Below are 17,080 nucleotides of genomic sequence, written 5' to 3'. Positions count from 1 at the left end.
GCTTCACATTGAATCTTTAAAAGATTCTTATCAAATTTGCTGTATACATTGTGAACAGATTAAAGAACACATCAAAGCTGTCTGTAGTTTCTGGTATTCATCGAAGCAAATTATAACTTGTGCCATATACACCAGCTTAAAAAGCCATATTAAACATTTGACAGAATAACAATGTAATAAAGGAAAATAAAGGCTGCTTGTTATTGAGATCAGAGCTATCCTTAGATAGTTTGAAGATTTAATGAAACAATGGCATAAAAGTACACCTGGTTTCAAAACCCATTCTTCATGATGCACTCACAGTTAAAGTGTTTGAGTTTTTATAAGATAGCCACTTTACTCATTTGGAGGACTGCTTCACCGTAAATACTTCAGTTACAATAATATTTGATTATCTGAGTGGTGCAAAGAAAACAATGGGGTACTTAGCAGCAGTAGTAACTAGGAGCCATCTGGAGCCAAGCAGTATGAAGGTACAGTAAAATACAGCATGGTGGTAGGAAAAAAGCTCCAACTCCTGAGTCAGGGAAAGTAACGGGCCTTCTTTAAACTGACTGATAGCTCTCTTCCCACTATGTCCAATTTTGTGTCACATCCAGAAGCCAATAATTATCTGTCTATTTTCTGTGGGGAAAGTTTCCTCCTTTCCAAAGAAATAAGAACAGACGGAAATATAAAATGAATAGAAAATGGTGTACCACAGTAGGTAACAACCAGCATCTAATTGCCTACAGTTTCGTATTCTGAACATTAATTTCTCCCATTATCTTTACTCTCTCTGCTCCTTCTTCCTACTTAGGCAAAGAAAATCACTTTACATTTTCCCCCCAAATATCTTTCTTCCTCAGGGGCATAGGTAATACGTTCCACTTGAGAGATCCTTGAAATGTGAAGGCTGTTTTCCTTATGTTAATTATTTTGAACAGTAAGACAACACAGAAGCTAAATTCCAGCAGGAGCTCTCTGCGTACTTATGTACGAATCATATTTCTAGATATTCGGGTGCTTTACCAACTACGCTGTAAGGTTATGCCTACCAGTTTGCACTTGATTCTACCAATGTGGAGAACATATCCATTTAGGAACAAGGTTTCTAAGCCAAAAGCTTACTTAATTATATTTACTTATTTGTAACCTGTGAATTGGGAACGTGAGTGATCTTGCATATAACAAATTACAAGCCTTGAACTGCAAACATTCAATAATGATGGTGTGGTGTTCCACTTGCAGGAGACTAGACCTCCGTTTTTAAGTTGAAAAAAAGGTCAACTGACCAGTAATGCTGATTTGATATTTTAGTGATAGCTCTTGTGTCTATTATGTCCCAAATGTTAATGTTATGTAATGTAATGAAAATTTAATTTGCGGAGTAAGCCAAATAGCAAAACAAGGGAAAGAAAGGGCCACAAAGATGTTAAATATAATTGGTGCTAATGGGGACCCTAAAGGACCACACAGGTCCCCTATTTGCAAACTTAGCTAAGCTCCCATCCCTGCAGTCTAATACTTAGCTTTTAGTAAGGGTTAGAACTACTAGCTTGCTAGTCTGCCCACTGTCACTATCCTTAACAAATGGAACAATAAAATGGAAATGTCTATTGTATAAAAGGCCTCAGGAAGATCAAGCAAGACCAGCATTCAGACTTTCCATTCAGTCATATAAATTAAAAAAGTTAAATATATATATTTTCTCTAACAAACATATAAAAACAATAATCAAATATTTGTAACAAACATTATATTAAAAACATTAATAACTTAAAAGCAAAAACTAACAAACACACATATAATAAAACATATGAAAATAAAATAAAAAAGTCAATTTTTAAAAAGATTAGTTTGAACTAATAATGCAAACTGAATGCACATTTATTTTTAAAGTATGAAAACACGATTTACATTTTTTCAAAATTCATAAACAAAATTGCAATAACTTAAAAATTAACAAACATATATTATAGAGACACATAAAAGACTTTATTACAAAAAATAGCATAAATATAAAAAACTAAAATTAAATGGTAAATACAAAAACATATTTTAAAAAAATATAAAATCATAAATTAGTGACAAAAGTTGAAAATAAAGAACACTTGCGAAAGTGTTTGACTTCAAAGGTGTCCGTTTTATATTCAAGCGACGGTATTGAACTTTGGAGGGGTTAGGTCTTCTATTCCCACTCCGATCTGAGCAATAGTAGATAAAGTGTTGGACTTTTGAGTGGTTAAATTTACTATGACCATTCCAGCTTAAGCTAAATTAGAGAAAGTGATGGACTTTGGAAGGGTTAGATTCACTACTGATTATGATGGCGGTTGGACGACAGGGAGTAGGCAGCCCCAATCTGTGACTGTGAGTGAATGCTTGACAATGTTCAACATACCGTCCATCAACGTTTTGTGTTACTATACGTCACACTTAGTGGGAAGGGTATGCCCAGACGTGGGTCCGGTTCTTGCTAAGCCACTGGATTCAAGCTAACCTGGCTGCTGAGCGGAGATACCCCGAAACCGGTCCCAGGATGCTTGTTTTCCAGTCCAGGGAGGACCATGCCTGGCAACTCATGCTGGACTATTCCTATGGGGAGCAGAGTCAAGACTGATTAGCATGTGGCTGGGTACAAACTGGGGTGACGTAATGAGCAAAGGATCCATGGATTTACCCCAGATCTGTGACTGGGGGTAAATGCTCGACAATGTTCAGCATTCCGTTCATCACTTTTTCTGTTGCTATTAGTCACCCTTAGTAGAAAGGGTATGACCCAAACCTGGGTTCCTTGGTTGCTATGCAACTGGATTCAAACTAGCCTTGCTGATGAGGGGTGATACCCTGAAACTAGTCCCAGGATGCTTGTTTTTCCGTCCAAGCAGGCTAGACCTGGCAGTACGGGCTGGACTATTCCTAGGAAGACGGATTTGCACATGACTTGGTCCAAACTGGAGTGGTGTGGCAAGCAAAAGAACAATGGATTTAACCCAGATCTGTGACTGGGGAATAATGCTTGGCAATGTTCAGCATTCCGTCCATCAACTTTTTGTCTTGTCCCAATTGTGCCTTTAAAGTGAGGGTGAATCCACAGAGAGGCCTTTGAAGTGCACAGAGTACCTGCCCTTCCTGCCCTAGCTCCAGGTGGTATGCAGCCCTTTGGGAACAGCATAGCCTATGTAAGTGTCAGCTCCTCCTTCCCATCCTGCCCAGGATGGCCCATCAGTCATAGTTAAGCTCCCTTTGTATGTGGCTGTCTGGAGAGAATGCACAAAGCCAAGGTATCACCCACCCCAGACGTGCATTCAGATAGCACTGAAGGGTTTGAGTAAGAATATGGCAACTTTTTAAAAGTGGCATTTTCAGATTTGCAACTTGGAATCCAACTTTATCATAAGTTCTGATTTAAAATTGTGAGTCTAGAGACACCAAACTTGAAAGTATTTTCCCAGCTGTAAATGTTACTTATAAAGTGTAATAAGGTTATCCCAATGTTAACCGGTAGGCCTTGTAGGAGTGAAAAACAAATGTAAGAGTTTTTCATTATCAGGACATGTACAACTCAAAAGTACATGTCCAACATTTTAAAAACACTGCACCCTGCCCTTGGGGCTGTCCAGGACCTACCTTAGGGGTGACGTATGTATTAAAAAGGAAGGTTTGGGCCTGGCAACAGGGTTATCTTGACAGATAGACATGACAGTTTAAAACTGCATCCACACGCTCAGTCTTGCCAGGCCTAAGACATGAAGTTAGATTCTACTGAAGTGGATGGCACAATCAATACTGCAGACTAACTAGTAGCATTTAATTCACTGTCCCAAGTCACATGTAGTACACTTTATTTGTACGTATTGGCAAATTAAATATGGCAATTGTGGATAAGCCAGTTAGCAATGCCCAGAATCCTAAGGCCAACAAAAATGAATTCAGTAAAAAAGGGGTGGTGGTAGGCAAACTGATTGGGGTTGATGCTCAGAAAGGGCCAGGTCCAACACCAATTAAATATTTAAATAACATACATTTTTTTATGGAAATTGCATAACTTCCCACCATATTCCCCTACAAACTCAACCACCTGGCACTAAATTACAAACTAGTCGTTAAACTACAAAAATTAAAATTATGCAATAAAAATCACAAAATTCTATTAAATAAGTAAAATAACAGTCAATCAGTTAAAATAACTTCATAATTAACTGCCAAATATTTATGTTATTAACATAAACAAATTAAAATGAAAAATAATAATTTATCATTTAAATAACTTCCCACCTTATTCCCCTATTACGCTTCAAACCCAACAACCAGCTACTAAATCATAAATTACTAATACAATGTAAAAAAAAGTTGTTTAGACATTAAACCTCACAAATGAAAGGCAAAACAATATAACACATGTATTATAATAATACTAATGTAAAAAATGTATGTAATAACTAATATATATATTACATTAATGAAAACAAAATTTAATACAGCTATTTAAAAGTAAACAAGAATAATATACAGCAAAATTTTCCTCTTCTTCTATTCTAATCAGAAAGTGCATCAATGTAGTATCTTTAAATCTACCGAAAACCATAGAACTGGGTGAATCGGTTTCTAGATAATATAAACAGAACATTATTAAGATTTGCGGATTTCAACATGAACTTGTGTCAGTCAATTGTGCTGGATGCTTTATGTTTTGCAATAGAGGTCTTCTAATCTATATCAAATTTAAATAGTGAATGGTCTGTCCAAATGTTTCCCTGTCTACAGAAATGACATTTCTGCCTTTTGACAGAGATCAAGATCTGAAGTATGTCCTTTGGAATCTAATGGTCCCTTTCCTTAGGTGCTAAGGTCCTTAAGAATCAACTTGATAGGTTGCTCCCATCAGAATCAATCGAAAGGCTGAAATATTCCATTACCTGTAGGGCATTATGCCTAAGTGAAAAAATCCTTATGATTCCTGTAAGGGGCATTTAATGTCACCAACACTTTTTCTTTTGAATGGACCCTGAATATTTCCCATTTTGCAGGCAGTAATTCAAATTGGGACCTTTCCGTGGTTTCATTAATTCATGTTTCTGTTAAAACAAAAGTCTATATTATGATTCTTGTTGAGGTCTTTTATCTTAAATGCATATTTATGCTTGTCTTCCATATGCACGTCCTACCTCAAGTACCAATGGGCATCGCTTTTGATACCCCCTATAGGATCCTTAATTACTTTAATATAAAGGTTCTTACCTGCAGGCAGAACAATTACCACTTACTGACAAAGTCATTTGCTGCTGGACGAAAATAACCTGAATGTGTATGAGAACTGACTGCAAGTCTTCCAAACATGCTGAAACAAAAAATAATGAGGCAATCCAGCAGTAATGGGCAGCTGCTGATGCAAACAGATGGTAACAGACATGCTCATCATTTCATAACATTTTAAAAGCATGTCTGACAGCAGCACATGCTAATCAGTGGCCTTCTACTAGGCCCACTTATGATGCCATCATGTAAATATGCATGTAGGGTGGGGCCACCCAGATCAGCTGTTGCTGCGGGGCTACCAGACAGCACAGTATCAAGTAAGCAATGTAGGAACATTAAGACAAATTTCAGACAGCATAATTGTTTTCCAGTGGTTTCTCTGGGAGGGAGGAGAATTAGTTGTGAAGCAGCTAGTCAATTGACTCAAAAGAGAAGACAGTGTCATCTGTCCCCATTCAACCCTGAAGTAATCGATGACCTAAAGCCACAATATCTGCCTCAGTGTCTTTTGATAATGCTAACTGAATTGAAAGGTGAACTATAATATATAAATTTGCTTGTAAAGTGTCCGCTGTAAGATAGGGGATCAAGACCAGACAAAGTTCACAAGGGGTAAGTAGGAAGAATGTTGCAGTACACAACAAAAGGGGGCAGTTCCAGATGTCAATTGAAGAATATGTATATTCAACTAGAAAAAGTAGCATATTCAAAAGTCTTGTTTTTGAGATTTCCTAAACTGCAGTACAGCTATTTCTTGCTTAAGGTTGCTAGGTTGGCAGTTTCATAGCCAGGGTTCTAGAAAAGAACATTCACAGATATTCAAATTTTTTGATACGTTGGTGGGTCATTGAGAGAGTTTGATATTATTTTCAACAGGGTAGTTGTCATTTCCATGTGAAAGAGAGAGGCTGCAAATCCGAAGTCATGGACTTTGCAAATTAAGAGTGTGGTGTTGTTTGGTGCATTTTTGGCGTGAGCAAGGATAGAGAAGGAAGAAGAGTCAGTATTGTGTTGTCCAAACCTCAGTAAAATGTTGTTTAGTCTGTTATTTTGAAATCACAATTTGCTGTTATGGGTGCAATAGCTATGTAATCAATATAGCAGCCACTAAAATAGGAAAACACCTAAAAGTGAATTGAACGTACTTGTTTTCTTAGTCAACAACCATACAAATGAATTATTTGTTACAAGTTGTAAAGAATCAAGAAAATGTAAAAATGACTAAATATGATATATCGATTATAATTCAGACTGCCAAAGTTCTGACTGCATATTGCTTTTGGATGATGGACACAAATATATGTGACTATTCCACTCAGGTTTTTGCTACAGTTTTGACAATTGGTCCAAAAATTTTGCTTTAAAAACATTAACACAATAACTTGGTTCTTCACTACTACTTAAAACATACTTTTACAAAATTATTTAACGTAACATAAGATTTGACATGACAGAAACAACTTAGAATACTTTTACAACTATTCATCAGATATTGTGACTTTTGGGGATAATAGTTGTATAATAGAATATTTCCAGACAGTGGGTAACATGTGACCTGCTCAACTGGAAAGAGAGTTACGGTTGATGCATGCTTGCAGAGAAACAGGTGTGTCAAGAAAGAGGGTGCCAGAGAAAATAGATTAAAATATATACAGGGGAATGCTCATCAACATATAGCGTATGAAAGGGACTGATGGGATTAAGGTTCATGAGGGACACAATTAGAAATTGCCGTCATACCTTGTTGGCTTCTGATCGGTATTACAATGCTGGTGAGCCTATAACAACGAAAGGAGTGATTGGAGGTGAAGGTTTTTTAGGCATTGTAAAATTTATTGCAGATGTTTTTTAAGATGTTATGATTTTGAAGGCTACAAACAGTTAACAGATTGTATGATAGGTGTATCACATGACAAATTCAACACTCTCCCTTAGTGATTATTGTAATCTTTTCTGTGCTCCTCAGTGATCCAGCAATTTTATAGCAAAGTAAAATAATGACTGCAGTCTTTAACAGTTCATGAAGCATATCAGTTTTAGCTGTTAGGTATTTTTTTTCTTCTTTCTCATTTCCATTACTGTTTCATATGGCCGAGATACCCGCCACCCCCTCTCAACACAATCCCCAAGAATTGGGAAACCGGAAACAGTTCTTGAGCTTTTGGAAGGCGGGAAGGGAGTCACCCTTCCCGGCCGTATTTATTAAAATATGAAACAAAAGAAAACATTAAAATAACAGTTTCATATAATGTACAATTTCATTTCCACATTACGATGTTTGGCTAACCTTAACAGATCTCTAATACAAAGGTTCTCCTAGCCGAACTAACATCCTACAAAACATTTGACTTGAAATTGTACATCCTAACGTTAAGGGCCAACGGCAAGGTCGTAACCGGTGTCAGATCCCTAAACCAGAAATACCCCCCTCACTTGTGAGAGGAGCGACCGCACAGAGGCGTACCTCAAGTGCATCTACCAATTTCCCTTTGTACTTGACGGGGGCCCCAATAAACTCGACGCCATTTAACGGTCGTTCGAGGACTCGTGTGAGGTGTCTAAAAAGGTAGCGTAAACCCCCTCCCGCACCCCACACAACTTACCCATCTGCCGTCGCAGATGTCCTGGCCCCGGGAAATTCCCCAGGAGGGGCCGTAGCCCCTCCTATCCAGGAAGGGGCCTTGACCACCTTTCCTTTCCTTCCGGCGGCCTCTCCTTAGACAGGACCGCCTCCCCGTTGAGGGGCCAATTGGCCACCTCCCCCGCGCGCTCCCATCCGTAATGGGTGACGCCCCCTCATAGGGATCTTCGAATTACTGCTCACCGATCATGACCTTACCGCCCGACCAAAATAAATACGACAGTTCTACCTAAGTTACTAAGATTTACAAAGCAAAACAACATTTATTATCAAGCGTAAATACTGATCAATCCTTGTTCAAAATTACTTTTATTTGCAAAACATACTGAAAAATAACCAATCTTTATTGCATCTTTAAGAAATTTCACGACAATCATCACAACCTGTAAGAAAACAGAGAAAACAAAAGATATTATATCAACTGTAATCACAACGAATCGCTGTCCTCAGGGGCTGGTGGGTGGGTCAAAATTGCTCTTCGTTCCGTCTCGAGCTCACGTGCAGCGGGGAGGTGCAGCTTCAGAGCACAGGAACAAGAGGATGCTTTCTTGGCTTCCGCTCCTTTTATCCGTCTTCAGGGTGGGCGTGAACCCGCCCCCGCCTGCCTCCGAGGGCGTGGCCGGCCGCGTTGGTGTCTAGGCCAGCCCACTCTAGGGCGGGAAAAAGGCGCGCCCCGGCTATGCCGCTTCGGGCATACCAGCCGAGACTCGCCTCCCGCCCAAGATGGCTTCCCGGGGGGATCGTGGTACTCCACCATACGTTCGGGGGGACCGATTGGTCGCCCCTTTCCATATGGCCGAGATACCCGCCACCCCCTCTCAACACAATCCCCAAGAATTGGGAAACCGGAAACAGTTCTTGAGCTTTTGGAAGGCGGGAAGGGAGTCACCCTTCCCGGCCGTATTTATTAAAATATGAAACAAAAGAAAACATTAAAATAACAGTTTCATATAATGTACAATTTCATTTCCACATTACGATGTTTGGCTAACCTTAACAGATCTCTAATACAAAGGTTCTCCTAGCCGAACTAACATCCTACAAAACATTTGACTTGAAATTGTACATCCTAACGTTAAGGGCCAACGGCAAGGTCGTAACCGGTGTCAGATCCCTAAACCAGAAATACCCCCCTCACTTGTGAGAGGAGCGACCGCACAGAGGCGTACCTCAAGTGCATCTACCAATTTCCCTTTGTACTTGACGGGGGCCCCAATAAACTCGACGCCATTTAACGGTCGTTCGAGGACTCGTGTGAGGTGTCTAAAAAGGTAGCGTAAACCCCCTCCCGCACCCCACACAACTTACCCATCTGCCGTCGCAGATGTCCTGGCCCCGAGAAATTCCCCAGGAGGGGCCGTAGCCCCTCCTATCCAGGAAGGGGCCTTGACCACCTTTCCTTTCCTTCCGGCGGCCTCTCCTTAGACAGGACCGCCTCCCCGTTGAGGGGCCAATTGGCCACCTCCCCCGCGCCCTCCCATCCGTAATGGGTGACGCCCCCTCATAGGGATCTTCGAATTACTGCTCACCGATCATGACCTTACCGCCACAGGCCGGATAGTTGACCGGCTATCCGGACCCCCCACAACACTCCTGCCTAAAGGTCATTTCATAAAGTCTTTAGCCAGGCTATCAGGTCTCCTATGAGTAACTCGTTCCCCATCCGGGACAAATGAACACCATCCCCCGAATACATACTGTCCCCTTTAATACAACCATGCGAAATAGAATGCAGTGTACTTGAACGGAACAGTCTACTCACTTTATTATTAATTTTCCTTACTGAATGATTCAGAGCAGAAACAGAAATAGCCCCCCGCCACACTTTCCGTGGGATCATATGGGACCATGCAATTGTGCACCCTGGAACTCTTCTCGCCAACCAACTTACCGTGGAAAGCATCGCCTCAAGAAGAAGTCGTCTACCAGTGGTCACCAAATCATTGCCCCCAAGATGTACTATGACTACAGACGGCGGTGACCTTGTCCGCCCTAACAAACCCTCGAAAAATGATCGAAACTGGTCAATACAGAGCCCGCCCTTTCCGTAGAAGGACACACTGTACCCGTATTCCCCAGCCACGTGAATCATGTCACCTGCTTTGAATACGTCCGCGGCACGCCTCACGTATGAGTGGCCCACGACCCACACCTCCTTTTTCACAGCCGGTAATGTCTGACCGCTGGCCCCCCGGTGTCGGGTCGACTGGACAGTCCGCCCGCCTCGTAGGCTTGCGCAACTGAAAACCAAACAAAAACAAGAAGCGTGAGTACATCGTTACAGCTTCACAACATGTGCAACCGCACATACCTCTTATAACAGTTCGAGGACCAACGCCCCACACGTTTTACTTGTTCAACATTCAGACCCCTGGCTGTAGCTTCCGTAGCAGCCCCTATCCGAAAGGAATGGGTCCCAAAGTCGCCGGGGTTCAAGCCCGCGGCAGAAATCGACATCGCAAGCACCCGCTGAAACTGAAACCTCGTCAGTGGGGTGGCGTCAGCGTGTCTTAACAAGGTCCCCCCCCCATGCTGCCACCCTCTGCGCTAAATATGCCTCTACGCACCCAACAGGGCACATGGCAGACCCGGGGATCCTCTGGATGATTACGCAGTCCCCGATTGCATCCTGATCGGATTTGGACTTGACAAACGAGACCGTCATCGTCTCCTCCCTGACCTGAATGTGTTCCCGGCACAGTCCCCCCATCGTATCCTGCTTGTTCTTTGCCACTAATTCGCTTACCCGCATAGCCCCATGGAATGCTAATGCAAATGCGGCTCGGAACAACACTGCTTCGTACTGGGATGAACATGTTACCGGTAGCACGGATAATAACAGGGCCAACCTATCCAGACCTATCGGGTGCCTATCGTCTACTCTGCGACCCTCAAGGCGTTGCCACCCACGTAGCGCTTTCTGCACAACGAAAGACGCTGTCGGGTCCTGGATCCCATGAGCCCTTGCCATGAAGGAAATGGCGGCCCGATGCCTCTGGGCCGTAGCTACTGACTTGCCTGCGTGACGTAAAGAGAGCAGGAATCTCACTACACACTCTTCCAGACCCCAAAGCTCCCTCCCGGCAGTACCCAAAAAGGCCCAATAGGAACGGAACGCCCCTTCATATGCCTTCCTCGTCCTGGGTGCTAAACTCTCTCCCACGAGGTCTTGTAGTTCGGGGCACCGAGAGACCAGAGAGCTTCGGGAAAGGGTGCCGCCACCGGGTCCGCTGTGGGCAGAAAACCCCAGAAGGCCTGCATACGGAAACGAGAGAGCGCATCAGCCGCTTGGTTCATCACCCCCGGCACGTGTCGCGCCCTAAACAGTACATTTAGTTGCATGCACAACAATACAATTTCCTTGAGCAGTCTCAGAATCAATTTGCAACGTGCTGCCTGACTATTGATACACTCAACCACGGTCATGTTATCAGACCAGAACACCACAGAGTGATCCCTAAACCCTTCTGGCCATGTTTTCAAGGCCACCAGAATAGGGAACAGTTCGAGAAAAGCAATGTTACTCGTCAACCCGCACTCATGCCACCATGACGGCCATTTTTGAGCCGACCATTGTGTACCCAATATGGCGCCAAAACCCATACTCCCCGCCGAGTCTGTCCATAGCCCCAACTCCTCGGAAGACACTGCTGGTTTATTCCAGACAATTCGACCATTGAAATCCGCCAGGAATGCAATCCAAATGCGCATGTCCTGGCGAACCTCTGCCGAGAGTCTCGTACGATGATGTCCTTCCTTCAAGCCGACCATGGACTGTGCAATCGAGCGGGAAAAGGGGCGTGCCATCGGCATTACTCTTAGGGCAAAATTCAACTGACCAACCACCTGTTGCAATTGATGCAAGTTCACTTTCGTTGCACGAATACATGTCTCAAGGGATAACCTGAATTTTAACACTTTTTCTTTAGGTAAACGAAAACAACCTTCCACCGAGTCGAGCTCGATCCCCAGAAACTCGATCAAGGTCGAGGGACCCACCGTCTTACCTGGCGCCAATGGCACACCGAATTGATTCATTAGGACACAAAATTCATGTAAGGCCTGTCCACACTCAGAATCCCCGGCTGCCCCCAGAAACAGAAAGTCATCGAGATAGTGCATAACATGTTGAAAACCTGTCTTCCTCGTGAATACCCACTGCAGAAAACAACTGAATTTCTCGAAATAGGCACATGAAATCGAGCATCCCATTGGCATACATTTATCCATGTAATAGCGACCCTGAAACTGAAAACCAAGGAGACGCTGATCGTCTGGGTGTACCGGGAGCAACCGGAACGCTGACTCGATGTCCGATTTGGCCATCAGCGTCCCGGGCCCCAGGCGATTCAACATGGCAACGGCCTCATCGAAAGATGCGTACCGCACCGAACATACTTCCGGGTCTATCGCGTCATTCACGGAAAGACCATGTGGGGCTGACAAATTGTGTATCAGCCGAAACTCACCCGGGTCCTTCTTGGGAACCACCCCTAGAGGAGAACACACAAAATTAGCAACTGGTGGCAAATCGAATGGACCGGCGACACGACCTCGAGTCACCTCTTTCCCAATCTTTACCTGCACCACTGCCGTGTGCTGTAAGACCGACATTTGATTCTTACAGTCCGGTACCCCCTGAAAATCCCCCACTGGGATGCGGAAACCATATGAAAACCCGTTCCGTAACACCCCAGCGGAAGCATGATCTGGGTATTCGCTGAGCCAAGGAATCATTGCCATGGTATCAATCGGGGTCGGTAAAGGCGCCCCTCGGACTATATTAGACCTGTTTGGCGCCTCCCTTACCACCGTTATCACCCGTTTTGGCTCTGCACATGGACTCAGGATGGGATGGCTGCCCGCACCCCCCACACTCATGTCTGAATTTGCATGACCCCTGGGGCCTGGTACATTTGCCCCTGTTAAAATTCCAACAGATCCCCCTTTTACCTGTGTTGCCACTCGGCTTCGTGTGGAACTCGTTACCTGCACCCGTCCGAAAGGGCGTCCCAGAGTTTTGGCGGGAGGATTCCCCCCGTTACTCCCTACTAATGGCACCTTCAACATCCCTGTACTCTCCATTTTTTGCCAAGACACAGAGTCGTAACAATCCCAAGACAACAACGGGTTGTGTTCTTTAGCTTTTCTAAATAGATTATCATAGCAGAACCACTGATTGCCCCCATATGCCACAGAATACTCCATAATACGTGACTGATAAATGGGTAACTCGGTCAACAACTCAGGCCTGCGCTCCCCCATGATGGAAGTAAAAATTCCCCACGCTCTGCCCCAAGTACCAATGGTCTCGTCGACCTTAAAGGCGGCCATTTTTGTGCGCCAAACACTCGGATGCATGAGCTCCTTTTGACTCTTTACATGCTCGATCTCGTAATGGTCGGTAAGCAATGAAAACATGTTTACATATTTATCCGCCCAAATCAATTCCTTGACTTCTAGTGGGACGTGCTGGGCAATCTTCTCCTTTCGAGAAGGTGCAGACTCCCCCCCCGCAATCGGCAATGGCCGCTTACCTGAAGTAGACCCCACGCTTGTCGCCGAACTTGGGCCTGCTGTACTTCCAACCGCCGGGACCTGTGGGGGAACAGAAGATGGCGTCTTCGCAGCCTCCCTAGATTCACGCAGTTGCCTCATCACTGCCCGGACGTCGCCAGCCGTGGCGCCCTCGCTATCGTTTCCCAACCACGCTGCCAATTGCGCCGCTAACTCGGGGGGCATATCCTCCCTGTTCGCAGGGGTGACCACCACAGGGATTGGATTCCCCTCCTTTGGCGCCGGGGTTGGCTCCTCTCGTGGCGCTTCGGGAACCGGGGTCTCCCCCCCAAGTGCTCCCCTTCTGGGCCTCTTGCTCTTTCCACCGGGAATTGTTCCCTGTAAAGGCTGTTTCGGTCCTCCCTCCCCGTCCTTAGCCTCAACCTTTCTCTTTAGATCGGCTATCTCCTTCATGAGTATGCGGAGCATCTCCTCGGTACCGACCCGCTTTCCGACCTTCTTGGGCATTCTTAGACGGGATATCTGTAAGACAAAAAGAGGGATTACAACGCTCAAAATTGCTCTTCGTTCCGTCTCGAGCTCACGTGCAGCGGGGAGGTGCAGCTTCAGAGCACAGGAACAAGAGGATGCTTTCTTGGCTTCCGCTCCTTTTATCCGTCTTCAGGGTGGGCGTGAACCCGCCCCCGCCTGCCTCCGAGGGCGTGGCCGGCCGCGTTGGTGTCTAGGCCAGCCCACTCTAGGGCGGGAAAAAGGCGCGCCCCGGCTACGCCGCTTCGGGCATACCAGCCGAGACTCGCCTCCCGCCCAAGATGGCTTCCCGGGGGGATCGTGGTACTCCACCATACGTTCGGGGGGACCGATTGGTCGCCCCTTTCCATTCTTGTCATTCTTTACTCAAACCAAGACTTTTAACTGGTTCATTTTGGGTCCCTGTGCAATATTAATTTGGATGAAAATGGGAGTTTCTGCCCAAATTGAGATTACATGTTTTGTTGAATTACCTCATTCCTGTGTTATTTACATGCAGAGGAAAGGACAGGCAAAATGTATGTTGGGAAAAGAGGACACAAAGAGGTAAAAGATGCCGTAATGTGTTGTGCAGATTCAAATATCACATGATTTGTTGCATTCCAACCACCCAAACTGATAATTGTGCTGCATTAACAACCCCCAGGAAATACTTCAATGTCTGATATTGGTAATTCCCAGTGCAGTACCAGTAGCATATTTACAACAGGACTCAAAATGTTCCTCTAAATTGTTATGCTGAAAACATGTGTGCCATGAGGTACATTGACCATCTCATTTATTTCAAATATTCACCTATTCTCCTCCTTCTTTATGTGATAACTACCAAGAAGAACCCAAATATCTGCAGTGAAATTAAACTACACACTCTGTATATGGAGACTGCCCCAAAGCTTGGATGAATTGATGAGAAATGTGACATAATTGTCTGCTATAGATAGAATTATTTTCAGACAATTAAAAATGTATCTATTTTCATTCCCTGAATATATATGAATGTCATCACACTCTTAAATATGGCAGAAAACTATACATAAATATTACATTCATTAGGGGTTTGAACTCTTATAATTTGAGTGCCTGTGGTGATAGGTAAGTGTGTTCTGCCTTATGCCCTATATAATTCTCCCAGGGGGCTATCTGTTTTGGGTATCCCATTGCCAATTGATTCTCATCTACTGTGATCATCCATTTTCAGGAGCAAACTATAGTGTTTTATCAGATTATACATAACACATCATATTTAGCTGCACTGCTGGGCGAGGGGTGTGGTTTGTACAAAAGAAAGAAAAATATCATATTTTGCTACATCTTCTTAAAAGCAATTAGTGAGACAGCAAGGAAAAGCAATTGTCAATGTATTACATGTTCAAATTCATGCAAAGTTAATATTACATTGGCAATAAGGTTCTACAAATGCAGCCTATAGGTAAAACAAAATGTGAAACTGGTTTAAAGAGACTTATTAGCAACAAGTAATCTCCGCTATTAACGGAAGTGTCATATAGCCAGTTCCCTTTCATTTTGTGAGTTCAGTTAAGTTTGGAATCAATTATACCATTAAATGATACAGAATGTGCTGTTGTTTTAATCTTCAAGTCCTATTGTTTAAATTTCTGTTTGTGCAGAATGAGTTGTGTGAGGGCTTTTAGTGATGATTTTTTGTTTAAGTCCATTTTGTGCTGTAACCAACAGACTCTGTCAAATAATGTTTTAGGTGTCCAACAAATTGGAAAATTTACACTATCACCATAGCAATTTTTAATCTGTACATGGAAAATCCTACCGTAACCTACACAAAATGATACCCTAATATATAAAAAAGAGTGAAAATCTGTAACTTGATAATGTCAGGAAAACTATGTCTCCTTACGTTTATTTTTGAAGACCCATGAAGCTCTAATGATATCTGGAGTCATCACTAAATATAGCTTAGTTGCAATTGCCACTGCTTCCCTCTCTCTCTCCTCCACAGTTTGCTTAAACACAAAAATGCTTCAGAGCTTAAATTTTTATTAAAATTCAAATAGGCTAAACACTATTTGATGAGTTTGTGTTCAACGTGACGTTTTAGTGTCCCTTGAAATTACACCCAAGTCACTTTGAGGTATATGCGTTAGTTCTGTTAAGCTTTTGAGAATGCTGTTTTTACCTTAGTTCACACTTTGCTGAAATCTTTTCACCTATCACATTTTAAATAAAATAAATTAGTCTCAAATTTGTATTACTTTACAGGGAGGTAGCATAGCAAAAAACGCAAATTTATGACATCTCTGTTATCTGCAGTTAACAACTCAGCTTTTCATAATTCTGGGTTAGATACATTTAGTCAAATTAAATTTGGTGGTACTACCAGCTGCTTTTTTTAGGAATGGCACGAATATGGTATTACACACTGTACAAAAGATATATAATCATTGCTAGCAGTAGTACTAATAATAAAAATAATAGGAAGAAGCAGAAGAATATCCACGCAATGTGTTAGAATATATTCTGATGATAGTGATAAGTAATTTAGTTACACCATATTGCTCTGCAGTGGACATACGGTTCAGTATATGAAGCACCAAAATGATTGACACTGGCACTAACAGAGATCGTTATTGAAAGACTCAAGTGTTCAGCTTTTTCAAAGTTCAAGTAATTTTAATATGCTTTAATGTGGCCTATCAATGAATTGTGTGATTCTATATTTTTGTACTAAAGTACTATTACCTCTTAACAGTTTCAGCTGTTTGGGCAGACTTACACTGAAAAGGTTACTTGGTCATGATGCATGCCATAACGCATGCCTGCCAAATTTGTCAAGAGATCTTAATGCGTTTTTCTAAAAATAAAAGCATCAGAAAAAAATTCGATTTGGGAGGTTTGTGTTTACAGTACTCCTTTCCTGAGTGGCATGTACATCCTTTGTGCTCTTCTGGCAGCAGGAGACTCTATTTGTGTGTCAGTGGATGCTTTCTTGACTATTTTTACCAGACTTCAGTATGTAAATTGAGGCAATATATGTATCTGTACGTGTAAAAATAAAAAGTTTTAGAACAGGCTTAGTTGATAATTCCTAGGAATATCATGAACTAAATCAAATGATAGGAGATTCAATACTCCAATTTATCGTAAAGTAAAAGCAGACATTTCCAAATCTACTCAGTC

General features: G+C 42.8%; 1 protein-coding gene across 2 annotated transcripts in view; it reads left to right on the top strand.

The window, feature by feature from the left end:
* PTPRN2 (protein tyrosine phosphatase receptor type N2) overlaps positions 1-17,080 on the top strand; it is a 2,289,968-nt gene that overhangs the window by 2,152,373 nt on the left and 120,515 nt on the right. The window lies entirely within an intron of this gene.

Source organism: Lissotriton vulgaris, chromosome 10 (assembly GCF_964263255.1).
Source record: "Lissotriton vulgaris chromosome 10, aLisVul1.2, whole genome shotgun sequence".
Taxonomy (NCBI): domain Eukaryota; kingdom Metazoa; phylum Chordata; class Amphibia; order Caudata; family Salamandridae; genus Lissotriton; species Lissotriton vulgaris.
This window is presented reverse-complemented; position numbering and strand designations above follow the sequence as displayed.